General features: G+C 40.3%; 1 long non-coding RNA gene across 3 annotated transcripts; it reads left to right on the forward strand.

Moving 5' to 3' along the window:
- Positions 1-1,905: 1,905 nt before the first annotated feature.
- Positions 1,906-8,033, forward strand: LOC144151770 (uncharacterized). 3 transcript variants are annotated; one of them, XR_013318959.1, is made up of 4 exons: positions 1,906-2,543; positions 5,303-5,422; positions 7,573-7,651; positions 7,739-8,033. It is a non-coding gene; the product is annotated as an uncharacterized LOC144151770 (long non-coding RNA). The 3 variants fall into 3 exon arrangements; XR_013318960.1 differs by having other exon boundaries at positions 5,303-5,408; XR_013318961.1 differs by having other exon boundaries at positions 2,064-2,543; positions 5,303-5,602; positions 5,707-7,651.
- Positions 8,034-12,799: the final 4,766 nt, after the last annotated feature.

The raw sequence follows: 12,799 nt of genomic DNA on the forward strand, positions 1-12,799 counted from the left end.
GTATTTCAAGATGATGGAGAGAGAGAGAAAGGAACCGACGGAGAGACTCACATCACTGGGTAAAAAAAAGATCAATAAAAATAGTTTCAGAAATGTTAAAAAGAACAAAATAAAAGGTTTTCAAGATGTTAGAGAGAGAGAATGGAACAGATGAAGAGAGATAGACTCACATTACTGTGTAAATCAAAAGATCTATAAAAAAAGGTGCACAAAGGATAAAAAACGAAATAAAAGGTTTTCAAGATGTTAGAGAGAGAGAATGGGAAAGACGAAGAGAGCTAGACTGACATCACTGCGTAGATCAAAAGGTCTATGAAAAATAGGTTCACAAGGGTAAAAAGAACAAAGAAAAAGGTTTCAAGATGTTATACAGAGAAAAAGGAACAGACGGAGAGAGATATACTCACATCACTGTGTAAATCAAAAGATCTATGAAAAGTAGGTTGACAAAGATTAAAAAGAACAACATAAAAGGTTTCCACGGTGTTAGAGAGAGAGAAGAGAAAGGGATAGACTGAGAGAGATAGACTCACATCACTATGTAAATCAAAAGATCTATGAAAATAGATTCACGAAGGGTAAATGGAACAAAATAAATAGTTTTCAAGATGTCAGACAGACAGAAAAGGACAGACGGAGAGAGATAGACTCACATCAATGTGTAAATCAAAAGATTATAAAAAATAGGTGCACAAAAGGTAAAAACCCTGTTGAAAATTCCATCAACCAACCATCAAGATTCATTGCTGGAAAGGTAGATTGCGTTTGATGGTCGCCTTGGAAAGCTTGATGTACGTAAGAAACTGTAATGGAAGCTGCTGGAAGGAGACGCTGGAAGGTGCTGGCAGGCATGATGGCATGCCTGCCAGCACCTTTCAGCACCTTCCAGCACCTTCCTCCATGCTGGCAGGCTTGCGGCGCAATGGAGGCAGATGTTTGCGTGACGGCAAGCTTGACTGCTGAATTGACGATGGAAAGGCATTTTCTGAATGAATGACGGCAGAAAGCCAAAACTTATACGAGAGCGAAGCGCTTGTAATAACAGAAACATAGCTTTGGCATTGACCGTTGCGAAAAAATTACAAAAGCTGCCTTTTTGAAAAGGTGTTGACGAAAACTTGGCACGCACGCTGCGCGATGACGGCAGATGTTCGCGTGACGGCAAGCTTGACTGCTGTACTGATGATGGAAAGGCATTTTCCGAACGAATGCTGGCAGCAAGCCAAAATTCATTCGATAGCGAAGGACTGATATAATAACAGAAACATAGCGGTGGCATTGGGAATTTCGAGAAGAAAAAACAATAACTGCATTTTTGATAAGGTGCTGCTGAAAACTTGGCATATTAGAGATAAGCTACTTTGATTAGCGCTTCTTGTTTTTAAGCCAGAACTTGGAGGGCTGGTATGAAACTGTATGCCCTTTATTCGCCGTTTTTGGTGTAAGGATGGCAGTGCGGACACTTACGTTGAAAACATGGGCAGCTTTTTTTCGCTGTGACAGGGTCAAACCGTCAAACCGTACGTGTTCATTTTCGCTGCGCTGAGCCCGCGGACAGAACCGTCCGTGGCATGGCTTAAATTGTACGCGGCAGACTACGGGTCTAGCGCTTCGCCGATCCTCCTTAGTTGTAATCAGCTGCCTTGAGACTGATCTAAGCACGGTATTATTACACAACATAATTTTAATTCCGGGCGCGCATGCCATTTCCCTCTATGCCATTTCACTCATAGCTACGTTGGCTTTCGTCGGGGAGAACGGGGATGTGCGATATCTCTTTTAGGTTGAGATAGCTGGCTACACTTCTCAAGGTCAGCCTCGTTTCGGGGACTGGTGCGTGCCCAAGAAGCGGTATGACTGCCGGAATGGGTTATATACGAGAAGCAGTAAACATAACTCACAATATTTATGCATTCATGGGCGATTTAGATTGACAAACCAACTAAATGGCACTTGTTCGGACTTGATTTCCGATTGTAGCGGTGGTGCAGTGGTAACGCGCTCGTTTTTTGTTGCAAAGGTGGTGGTTCGATCCTCTGGTGGTCTGTTTCTTTTTTTTTTTTTTTGCTGACAGCACGATATGATTTTTTTTTAAACGAAAAATGTGCCTGTTCTTGGTAGTTTTTAACCAAAAGTGATTTCCCCCAAAGTGATGTCGGAGGTTTATTCCACAACTCAGTCGCTCATATACAGGATAGCCCAACAAACTCAACTTTTTGCTGGGTATGGCAACCTTATCTTTCTATTTACATTGCTTTATGTGTCTATGTTCAAGCCAGAATTTGTTTCGACGCATTTTGTTCACTTCGCGCCGTGTATGAACTGCGTTACGAAAACACCAAGGCACAGCCGAAACCGAAACCCCGGCCTCAGTACTCCACTGCTCCATCCAGCAACATCGCCACGCCATCACGCCGCCGCATTCCTTTCTTCCTGGCCGCCGAGACGGTGGAGTTGTACGCGCTTGTCGAGTGGCTTTGTTGTGGTTGTTTTGAAGACAGCGGATTATTGTTTCGACGAAGATATGTCGCCTGTGATTTAAGGTAAGTGACTAGTCTACTTTTTGCACTTTACTTGTGTATTTAACAGGGCAGGGCTCTTCCGTTCCGTGTTAGACGTTTGCGTCGTCGGTTAGCCCTAATGTTTTTTGACAGCGACTGATTTTGAGGGTTACGTAGATCTGCCTTTCGACCGCGGATATTGCGTGCGGGACTAGAAACAGTAGGGCTGTTCGATTTACAGTCCCGGACTCACCGCCGATTCCCTGAAAGCAGTCAGGCATTCGATTTTCTTGTGTATCCTTATGGCTTCGGGGAATCATCGGACTCCGGCGGAATATCCGCGGTGAATTCGAGTCTGTAAATCGAAGAGCCCTATTGTTTGTGCCGTTTGTAGGCTTTTTGTTGAGCGAAGTAGGACCATACTGCTACGTTGGCTAAACGGTTTGGTGCTCGCAACAACCGATCGCCAATACGCGCGGTCGACCGCTCCAGGTTGAGTTCGCAAGTTTTTTTTTTTTTGGTGGGTAGTTCTTTTTAAGGAATTGCAAATTGTTCTTCGCATCATTTTTCGTACCTGGACTGGAGTGGTACGCTTTAGGTAACTTTTAGCCGAGGCACATAGCAGTCTACACTACACTGCAGGGATTGTCATTTTTCAAAGCGGTCACTCAGAAAAGTGCACTGGTACAAACAAGGCTCTCTGCGTTCAGATTGAGGGTACGATAGCTGAAATTGGCGTCACACTCGCAAGCCCCGCATGTGCAGTGAATGTTTGAGTGTTCCAATCGTTCGATAATCGCATATATGTTTGTGCATGTGCATCAGTAGCACCAAAAACGTTCATTCAACTCGAATTTGCTACCGCGTCGAAACTACATGCGTATCGTGCGTCTGGTGCAGAGGTATAAGCAATGCTGGCCGCACGTGGGGAGCGTTTAAGCACTGCAACATTCACTACCGTCACCGAATAATTCGCGGCCACGCGTGTTGCTCAGTTAAATTTTGTATTGGGCTCTCATTCTGTGGATGAGTGCACCCCGCACAAGAGCAAATGCTTCAAAAAAAAAAGTGGGTCTCCTCTGGACTGGTTAAGGCCGAAGGTCTCTTTCTAGTAGCTTGTGTACATAATTGCACAGCAAATAATACACTCTGTTAAAAACACGACTTGATGTAAATAAATATAGTTCTAGAAAATATGCCGCTAGAGAATAGATGGGAGAACAGCCTTTTCTAGATGGTTAGATCACACTGAAAGTTTTTTCTTAATTTTTCAGAAGAGGATAACCTCTTTCTCATCGCAATAATTTTTTAAGCACTGGCTATTGTCATTATTGGCAGTAATGCATTATTGTCATGTTTCAAATTTTGCGGCCTATACCAATGAGTATCATTTTTGAAAATCGTTTCAATGGCTTTGATGTCAATGTGAGCACAACCTTAAATCTGGTTCCCTATGCTTCCCTAAGACATCGCGACCATTATTAAGGACTAATTAGATTCATGTTTTGAAGGAAAAAAATTGTTGCCATGATATTGACGGTACCAGCTGAAAACATGCACCGACGCATCATGTGGGCTTCAAGCACTGCGTGGGAAGAAGAATTGAACCAGGTTTAAGCTGCAATCACCTAGAAGAGACTTTAGAAACAAAAAAAATTGCTTCACTTGTATTGTTGTTCAGCAGTTCATCACAGCCTTTCCAGCCTCCTTTGGCAGAATTGTTAGGCTGTGTATAGCGTTCCGTCTAGACGGAACGGCAACTGTCACTAAAGTTCCGTCCGGAGGAGACACAACTCGCGTTGAGAGCAGTCTTTCTTGATTTTTACCCATCCAGCAAAACAGCTACCGCTCACTGACTAGCCAGAATCACTGATAATTATTAATCATTATTAATAATTACAGATGATCGGACTAACTCTAGCTCAATCTGGACAGATCTCCAAGTCGCCACCCGACACCCGCTTCACAATATTTCAGCGAGAGCAGTCGGTCTTGATTTTTACCTAACCGGCCAAACCGCTTCCGCTCACTGACTAGCCAGAGTCACTGTTAATTATTAATCACTGGTAATAATTAGAGGAGATTGGGTGTAACTGGCGATGGCTACGTCGGCCTTGGCTCCAGTGAGCGGGAGCGGCTCGGCCGCTTGAGTAAAAAACCAAGACCTACTGCTCTCATCGCGTGAATTGTAAAGCGGGCGGGAAGTTTTGCTATTACAAAACGCTAACCACGGCCACACACACACACAAAAAAAAAATGGTGCGAGAATCGAACCAGGGCCTACAACGTTCGTAGTCAGCCGCGGAACCACTACACCTAATCCCAGAATGAGAAATGGCGGCTAATTGGCTGGTTTTGATTTGGCGTTCAGTCTGGACGGAACTTTAGCAGTTTTTAGCATTCCGGCTGGACGGAATGCTAGGCACTCCCTAATTGTTAAGGCAACGTTATAATCATTTAGGTCTGCGCTTTGTCACAGAATCGTGGAAGCAATTTGCCTTATAGCAATGAGAGAGCTCATCTCGGCACCTTTTTACGCATACATGAACTGGTCATAATGAACGGCATCTACTTCCAAAGAGAGAATTGAGTTAGAAGCTTGATCGTTGACATTGTCACTATGCTGTGATAGTCACTTCGGCCATCCTTACATCCAGGTAATGTGGTATTTTAACGTTCTCATATTTTCGCTTGGAGTGTGAAGAACACCTTGCTCGACACCTTAATATCGCATTTAGAACTTTGAAGGATTAAGGCTAACGCAACTTGCTTGTTGTTTGCCACTCACTTCTATTTTGCAGGCTACTGACTGTTACACCTTGCAGTGGAGATCAGCTGGCATGCCCTACTTGGGGGATGGACCTATCTGGATGGACCTCTCATCAGATGTCACTGGCTGTTTTTCAGGTTGGTTACAATAGGTGAGCACCTAGTTCTATACAATTGTAGTGCAATGCTATGACGTGCACTGTGAAATTCAGTTACCAGAACTTGCCGAATTTGACCGAGCGTGCAGTGCTTTGGTCTTCCAATAGCACTGTATATATATGCTGGTCGGCATCTTCATTTCAGCAATTCATTGCTCTCCGAGTTTGGAATCGGTGAATTTGGATGTATTGTATTTAACGTCTTTATGTATTGTTTAACATGAACCTTTGCTGCCATTGTACATTGGACTGCTGAAACACAAGCACGAAGGTGGGAGTTCTTAGTAAAAAAGAGAACTAGGATGCACATGATGCAACATTTAGAAGTGACACAGCTGCTTGATATCCCCCTTTTCGTGCAGCCCACCGAATGCTCCTCTCCGCCTGTGAGAACGATAGCTCTCTTTTCCTCCGCCGCGTCGCCTGTGGTGCACGCTATCGGTGATGCGGTGGCGTCAATTCGGAAAGTGGCCACACGATCAGCCATCCGCGCTACAGTTCTTGGTTGGGCTGTTGTGTTATTGCGCTTCATGCTTCACTTGAGACACCTTGCTGAACAGGCTGCAATCACATATTTACGTGGAGTAGATGCATGGTCCTTAACATGGGATTGCACTATTCAGCTTGTTTTACTGGAATTTTCGATTCTGTAGCGTATTCGTGACCTTTGGGCTTTTTCTGAAGGAACTTGGGGCTGCTGATGACGACAGGCGAAAATATCAAGGTGGGGTGGGACAGCTTAATTTTTTCCAGGTTCGGCTCAATGTGTGATCAGCTTAGGAGCCAAACTGGGTTCACAAGTGACAACTTTTATTGGATCTTAAAGAGGGCCTTGAGAACAAAACAGTCCCTAACTTTCTGCATTCCATCAAACATCCCCCTCTCTCTCTCTAGAAAATTTGTTCTAAGGTTCTTAATGAGGTGGTTTGGTCAAATAAAAGGAACGATGGGTCATTTTGCCGCGCTGGATGTAGCAAAACATGCTGATGTTGTAGTGTGTTGTCAACCGACATGCCTAGGAACATGGCGCTGTTTGTCTGGTGGCTGTCTGTGACAATACGGATAATGAAGAACCCTACCTCTTACACAGTTGAGCACACTAAAATTCAGGTTACGGAGCCGGTCATGCTTCCTGTTCCCGGTAAAAAAATACCCTAAGGGGATAACGTCAGCCGTGGAAAGCCCCCACAGGACCAACCAAAGGAGCCTGCAGGCTAATTCAGTGGCACCACCGGTTCAAGGTTCACAGCTTATATCAAGGCCGAAAATATGTCGACTTGACAGCCATAAATTACTTTTTCCTGTATTGACATTTCGTCAGTAATCAGGCTGCAGTATGGTTCTTTTAGTGACCGCAAGCTTTGTCCCTCCACTTGAAGCCGTTCCTTTATTAGGTTTATTACTCGAGTCTCTTGCAGAAGGTCTGACAAGATTTTTAGTGTGCTTTGACACGGCAGCTTCAGCAGTTTTTTGCCCCTCACATGCTCGTATCCTTTACAAGAAGTCGCCTTCCACAACACTTTGCCGCAACGTGGGTTCCTGTCTAGTTAGCGCGCCTTATCACTATTGATAATCTGTTCCATGGCAAATTTGGCACACCCGTTCTCCTTCTTGTGCGGCTTCCGAAAGGGTCTTTAGTGCTTGCACAGCTCGGTTGTCCTCATAGTATTGAACTTTCTCTAAATTCATCACAAGTTTGCTGAAGTTTTTGCAAGCGTTCGTTTAGTCTGCACTTTCATCTCAAGACTGTGTGCGTTTCTTTTCGTCGCTTCAATGCATCCAACCAGGTTAATGTCATCTGGCCTTCTTCACTTTTCAATTTAACGTGTTCCTAACCTTCAACACACTCGCCTGAAGCTACATTTTTTTGCGCCTGGTATTCGCTGGCTGCGCTTTGAGCATAGAATTCTTCTAGACGAGGGTGTTTTGCTTCTTTCCCACCTGCTGCTAACGCATGTTCTCTTGAAATTCTCGGTTGCATGCATGCACGCTTGCATCTTACTAAAATCCTTTCCCGGGAAAGGCATTGCCACCATGCAATGCCTTTTAGAGCAGTGCCGGTCAAGAGCACCCTTCCATGACCTGAAGGGAGTCCTAGCAGGATGGTTTCCACTTAATTTGTTGAAAATGTTCTTTTTCTGCAGGCTTTCTATTTTTATGGCAAAAAGGAAGGGCAGAAGCAAGGGACCACATCGGAGTGACCATCTCAGAATGTTTAAGGAAGTATGTGAAATGTGAATATACATTTGTTTTGAGTTGATCTGGATTGTATAAGCTTTAGTGTGTAACTCAGTTTTTTTTTCTTTTCAGCTGCCCACCTGTTCGAAGATAGTCACCGTATTTGATATTTAATGATAATATATTCAACGTTAAAACCAAGTTTGTTTTGTGTAATATTTTTAAGCACCCCAGCACACACATCTAAGCTCTCATAAAATGGTTAAGTTTTCAGATCATTGTAGCAGGATAGCAGAAAAATGATCACGACATGAATGGACAGAGCAAAACGCATATGCAAGCTTACTTATTTGCTGCAAATCTTATTTTATAAATTTATTCGCAAGAAATGAAACCAGTTTTTAATTAGCATTGCATAGCATCTTTCCTTTTCTTGTCGTCATCATTTTTTGCAATTTTGCATACTGTCACCCGAGCTGCCAGCATCGACGCTACCATTGCCATCAGCTACCGACGCATGCCGTCATCCATCACCCTGCCAGCATGCAGTCATCTGCCATCATCCGACACCCTGCCAGCATGCAGTCATCTGCCATCATGCCATCATTAATTCCATTACCATAATCCACCATGTTGATTTTTGATGGATTCCATCAACTCCACATTTTCAATAGGGAAGAGCAGGATAAAAGGTTTACGAGATGTTAGAGAGATATACGGAACAGACGGAGAGATATAGACTCACATCACTGTGTTCATCAAGAGATCTATTAAAATAGCTGCACAAAGGTAAAAAGAACAAAATAAAAGAATTTTAAGATGTTGGAGTACAGACGAAGAGAGAGAGACTCACATCACTGTGTAAATAAATAGATTAATGAAAAATAGGTTCAGAAACGGTAAAAAGAACCAAATGAAAGGTTTACAAGTTGTTAGAGAGAGAGAAAGGAACAGACGAAGAGAGATAGGCTCACATCACTGTTTAGATCAAAAGATCTATGAAAAAGAGTTGAACGAAGGTTAAAAAGAACAAAATAAAAGGTTTTGAAGTTATTAGATAGCAAGAAAGGGACAGACGGAGAGACATATACTTACATCGCCCTGTAAATCAAAAGATCTATGAAAAGTAGGTTGAGAAAGATTAAAAAGAACAAAATGAAAGGTTTCCAAGGTGTTAGAGAGAGAGAAAGGGACAGACTGAGAGAGATAGACTCACATCACTATGTAAATCAAAAGATCTATGAAAAATAGTTTAACAAAGGTTAAAAAGAAGAAAATAAAAATATTTCAAGATGATGGAGAGAGAGAGAAAGGGACAGACGGAGAGAGAGAGACTCACATCACTGTGTATAAAAATAAATCAATAAAAAATAGGTTCAGAAATGTTAAAAAGAACAAAATAAAAGGTTTTCAAGATGTTAGAGAGAGAGAAAGGAACAGTCGAAGAGAGATAGGCTCACATGACTGTTTAAATCAAAAGATCTATGAAAAATAGGTGCACAAAGGTTAAAAAGAACAAAAAAAGGTTTTCAAGGTGTTGAAGAGAGAGAAAGTTACAGAAGGAGAGAGATAGACTCACATAACTGTGTAAATATAAAGATCTTTAAAAAAAGTTGCACAAAGGATAAAAAAACGAAATAAAAGGTTTTCAAGATGTTAGAGAGAGAGAATGGGACAGACGAAGAGAGCTAGACTGACATCACTGCGTAGATCAAAAGATCTATGAAAACTAGGTTCACAAGGGTAAAAAGAACAAAATAAAAGGATTTCAAGATGTCGGAGAGAGAGAAAGGGACAGACGGAGAGAGAGAGACTCACATCACTGTGTAAATAAATAGATCAATGAAAAATAGGTTCAGAAATGTTAAAAAGAGCAAAATGAAAGGTTTTCAATTTGTTAGAGAGAGAGAAAGGAACAGACGAAGAGAGATAGGCTCACATCACTGTTTAGATAAAAAAATCTATGAAAAACAGGTGCACAAAGAATAAAAAGAACAAAAAAAGGTTTTTAAGATGTTAGAGAGAGAGGAAGGGACAGAAGGAGAGAGATAGACTCACATAACTGTGTAAATCAAAAGATCTATAAGAATAGGTGCACTAAGGGTAAAAAAACAAAATAAACAGTTTTCAAGATGTTAGAGAGAGAAAGGGGCAGACGAAGAGAGCTAGACTGACATCACTGTGTAGATCAAAAAATCTATGAAAAAAGGTTCACAAGGGTAAAAAGAACAAAGAAAAGGGTTTCAAGATGTTACATAGAGAGAAAGGGACAGACAGAGAGAGATAGACTCACATCACTGTGTAAATAAATAGATCAATGAAAAATAGGTTCAGAAATGTTGAAAAGAACAAAATAAAAGGTTTTCAGGTTGTTAGAGAGAGAGAAAAGAACAGACGAAGAGAGATAGGCTCACATCACTGTTTAGAACAAAAGATCTATGAAAAAGAGATTCACGAAGGTTAAAAAGAAGAAAATAAAAGGTTTTTAAGTTATTAGACAGCGAGAAAGGGACAGACGGAGAGACATATACTCACATCACCGTGTAAATGAAAAGATCTATGAAAAGTAGGTTAAGAAAGATTAAAAAGAACAAATTGAAAGGTTTCCAAGGTGTTAGAGAGGGAGAAAGGGACAGACTGAGAGAGATAGATTCACATCACTATGTAAATCAAAAGATCTATGAAAAATAGTTTAACAAAGGTTAAAAAGAACAAAATAAAAGTATTTCAAGATGATGGAGAGAGAGAGAAAGGAACCGACGGAGAGAGAGAGACTCACATCACTGGGTAAAAAAAAGATCAATAAAAATAGGTTCAGAAATGTTAAAAAGAACAAAATAAAATGTTTTCAAGATGTTAGAGAGAGAGAATGGAACAGATGAAGAGAGATAGACTCACATAACTGTGTAAATCAAAAGATCTAAAAAAAAGGTGCACAAAGGATAAAAAACGAAATAAAAGGTTTTCAAGATGTTAGAGAGAGAGAATGGGACAGACGAAGAGAGCTAGACTGACATCACTGCGTAGATCAAAAGGTCTATGAAAAATAGGTTCACAAGGGTAAAAAGAACAAAGAAAAAGATTTCAAGATGTTATATAGAGAAAAAGGAACAGACGGAGAGAGATAGACTTACATCACCGTGTAAATTAAAAGATCTATGAAAAAGAGTTTCACAAAGGGTAAAAAGAACAAAATAAAAGGTTTTCAAGATACTAGAGAGCGAAAAGGGACAGACGGAGAGAGATATACTCACATCACTGTGTAAATCAAAAGATCTACAAAAAGTAGGTTGAGAAAGAATAAAAAGAACAAAATAGAAGGTTTCCAAGGTGTTAGAGAGAGAGAAAAGGACAGACTGAGAGAGATAGACTCACATCACTATGTAAATCAAAAGATCTATGAAAAATAGGTTCACAAAGGGTAAATGGAACAAAATAAAAGGTTTTCAAGATGTTAGAGAGACAGAAAAGGACAGACGGAGAGAGATAGACTCACATCAATGTGTAAATCAAAACATTTAAAAAATAGGTGCACAAAGGGTAAAAAGAACAAAATAAAAGGATGTAAATATGTTGGAGAGAGAGAAAGGGACAGAGGGAGAAAGAGAGACTCACATAACTGTGTAAATAAATAGATTAATGAAAAATAGGTTCAGAAACGTTAAAAAGAACCAAATGAAAGGTTTTCAAGTTATTAGAGAGAGAGAAAAGAACAGACGAATAGAGATAGGCTCACATCACTGTTTAGATCAACAGATCTATGAAAAATAGGCGCACAAAGGTTAAAAAAAACAAAAAAAAGTTTTCAAGATGTTAGAGAAGAGGAAGGGACAGATGGAGAGAGATAGACTCACATAACTCTGTAAATGAAAAGATCTAAAAAACAGGTGCACAAAGGGTAAAAATAAAAAAATAAAAAGTGTTCAAGATGTTAGAGAGAGAGAAAGGGGCAGACGAAGAGAGCTAGACTGACATCACTGTGTAGATCAAAAGATCTATGAAAAAAGGTTCACAAGGGTAACAAGAAAAAAGAAAAAAGTTTCAAGATGTTACATAGAGAGAAAGAGACAGACAGAGAGAAATAGACTCACATTACTGTGTAAATAAATAGATCAACGAAAAATAGGTTCAGAAATGTTGAATAAAACAAAATAAAAGGTTATCAGGTTGTTAGAGAGAGAGAAAGGAACATACGAAGAGAGATAGGCTCACATCACTGTTTAGATCAAAAGATCTATGAAAAAGAGTTTCACGAAGGTTAAAAAGAACAAAATAAAAGGTTTTGAAGTTATTAGACAGCGAGAAAGGGACAGACGGAGAGACATATACTCACATCACCGTGTAAATCAAAAGATGTATGAAAAGTAGGTTGAGAAAGAATAAAAAGAACAAAATGAAAGGTTTCCAAGGTGTTAGAGAGAGAGAAAGGGACAGACTGAGAGAGATAGACTCACATCACTATGTAAATCAAAAGCTCTATGAAAAATAGTTTAACAAAGGTTAAAAAGAACAAAATAAAAGTATTTCAAGATGATGGAGAGAGAGAAAGGGACAGACGGAGATTGAGAGAGACTCACATCACTGTGTAAAAAAATAGATCAATAAGAAATAGGTTCAGAAATGTTAAAAAGAACAAAATAAAAGGTTTTCAAGATGTTAGAGAGAGAGAAAGGAACAGTCGACGAGAGATAGGCTCACATGACTGTTTAAATCAAAAGATCTATGAAAAATAGGTGCACAAAGCTTAAAAAGAACAAAAAAAAAGGTTTTCAAGATGTTCACGAGAGAGAAAGTTACAGAAGGAGACAGCTAGACTCACATAACTGTGTAAATGAAAAGATCTATAAAAAAAGGTGCACAAAGGATAAAAAAACGAAATAAAAGGTTTTCAAGATGTTAGAGAGAGAGAATGGGACAGACGGAGAGAGATATACTCACATCACTGTGTAAATCAAAAGATCTATGAAAAGTAGGTTGAGAAAGATTAAAAAGAACAATATAAAAGGTTTCCACGGTGTTGGAGAGAGAGAAAGGGACAGACTGAGAGAGGTAGACTCACATCACTATGTAAATCAAAAGATCTATGAAAAATAGGTTCACAAAGGGTAAATGGAACAAAATAAAAGGTTTACTTGATGTAGAGAGACAGAAAAGGACAGTCGGAGATTGATAGACTCACATCAATGTGTAAAT

Source organism: Haemaphysalis longicornis, unplaced genomic scaffold (genome assembly GCF_048455015.1).
Source record: "Haemaphysalis longicornis isolate Haplotype H1 unplaced genomic scaffold, Haemaphysalis longicornis Haplotype H1 scaffold_9, whole genome shotgun sequence".
Lineage (NCBI taxonomy): Eukaryota > Metazoa > Arthropoda > Arachnida > Ixodida > Ixodidae > Haemaphysalis > Haemaphysalis longicornis.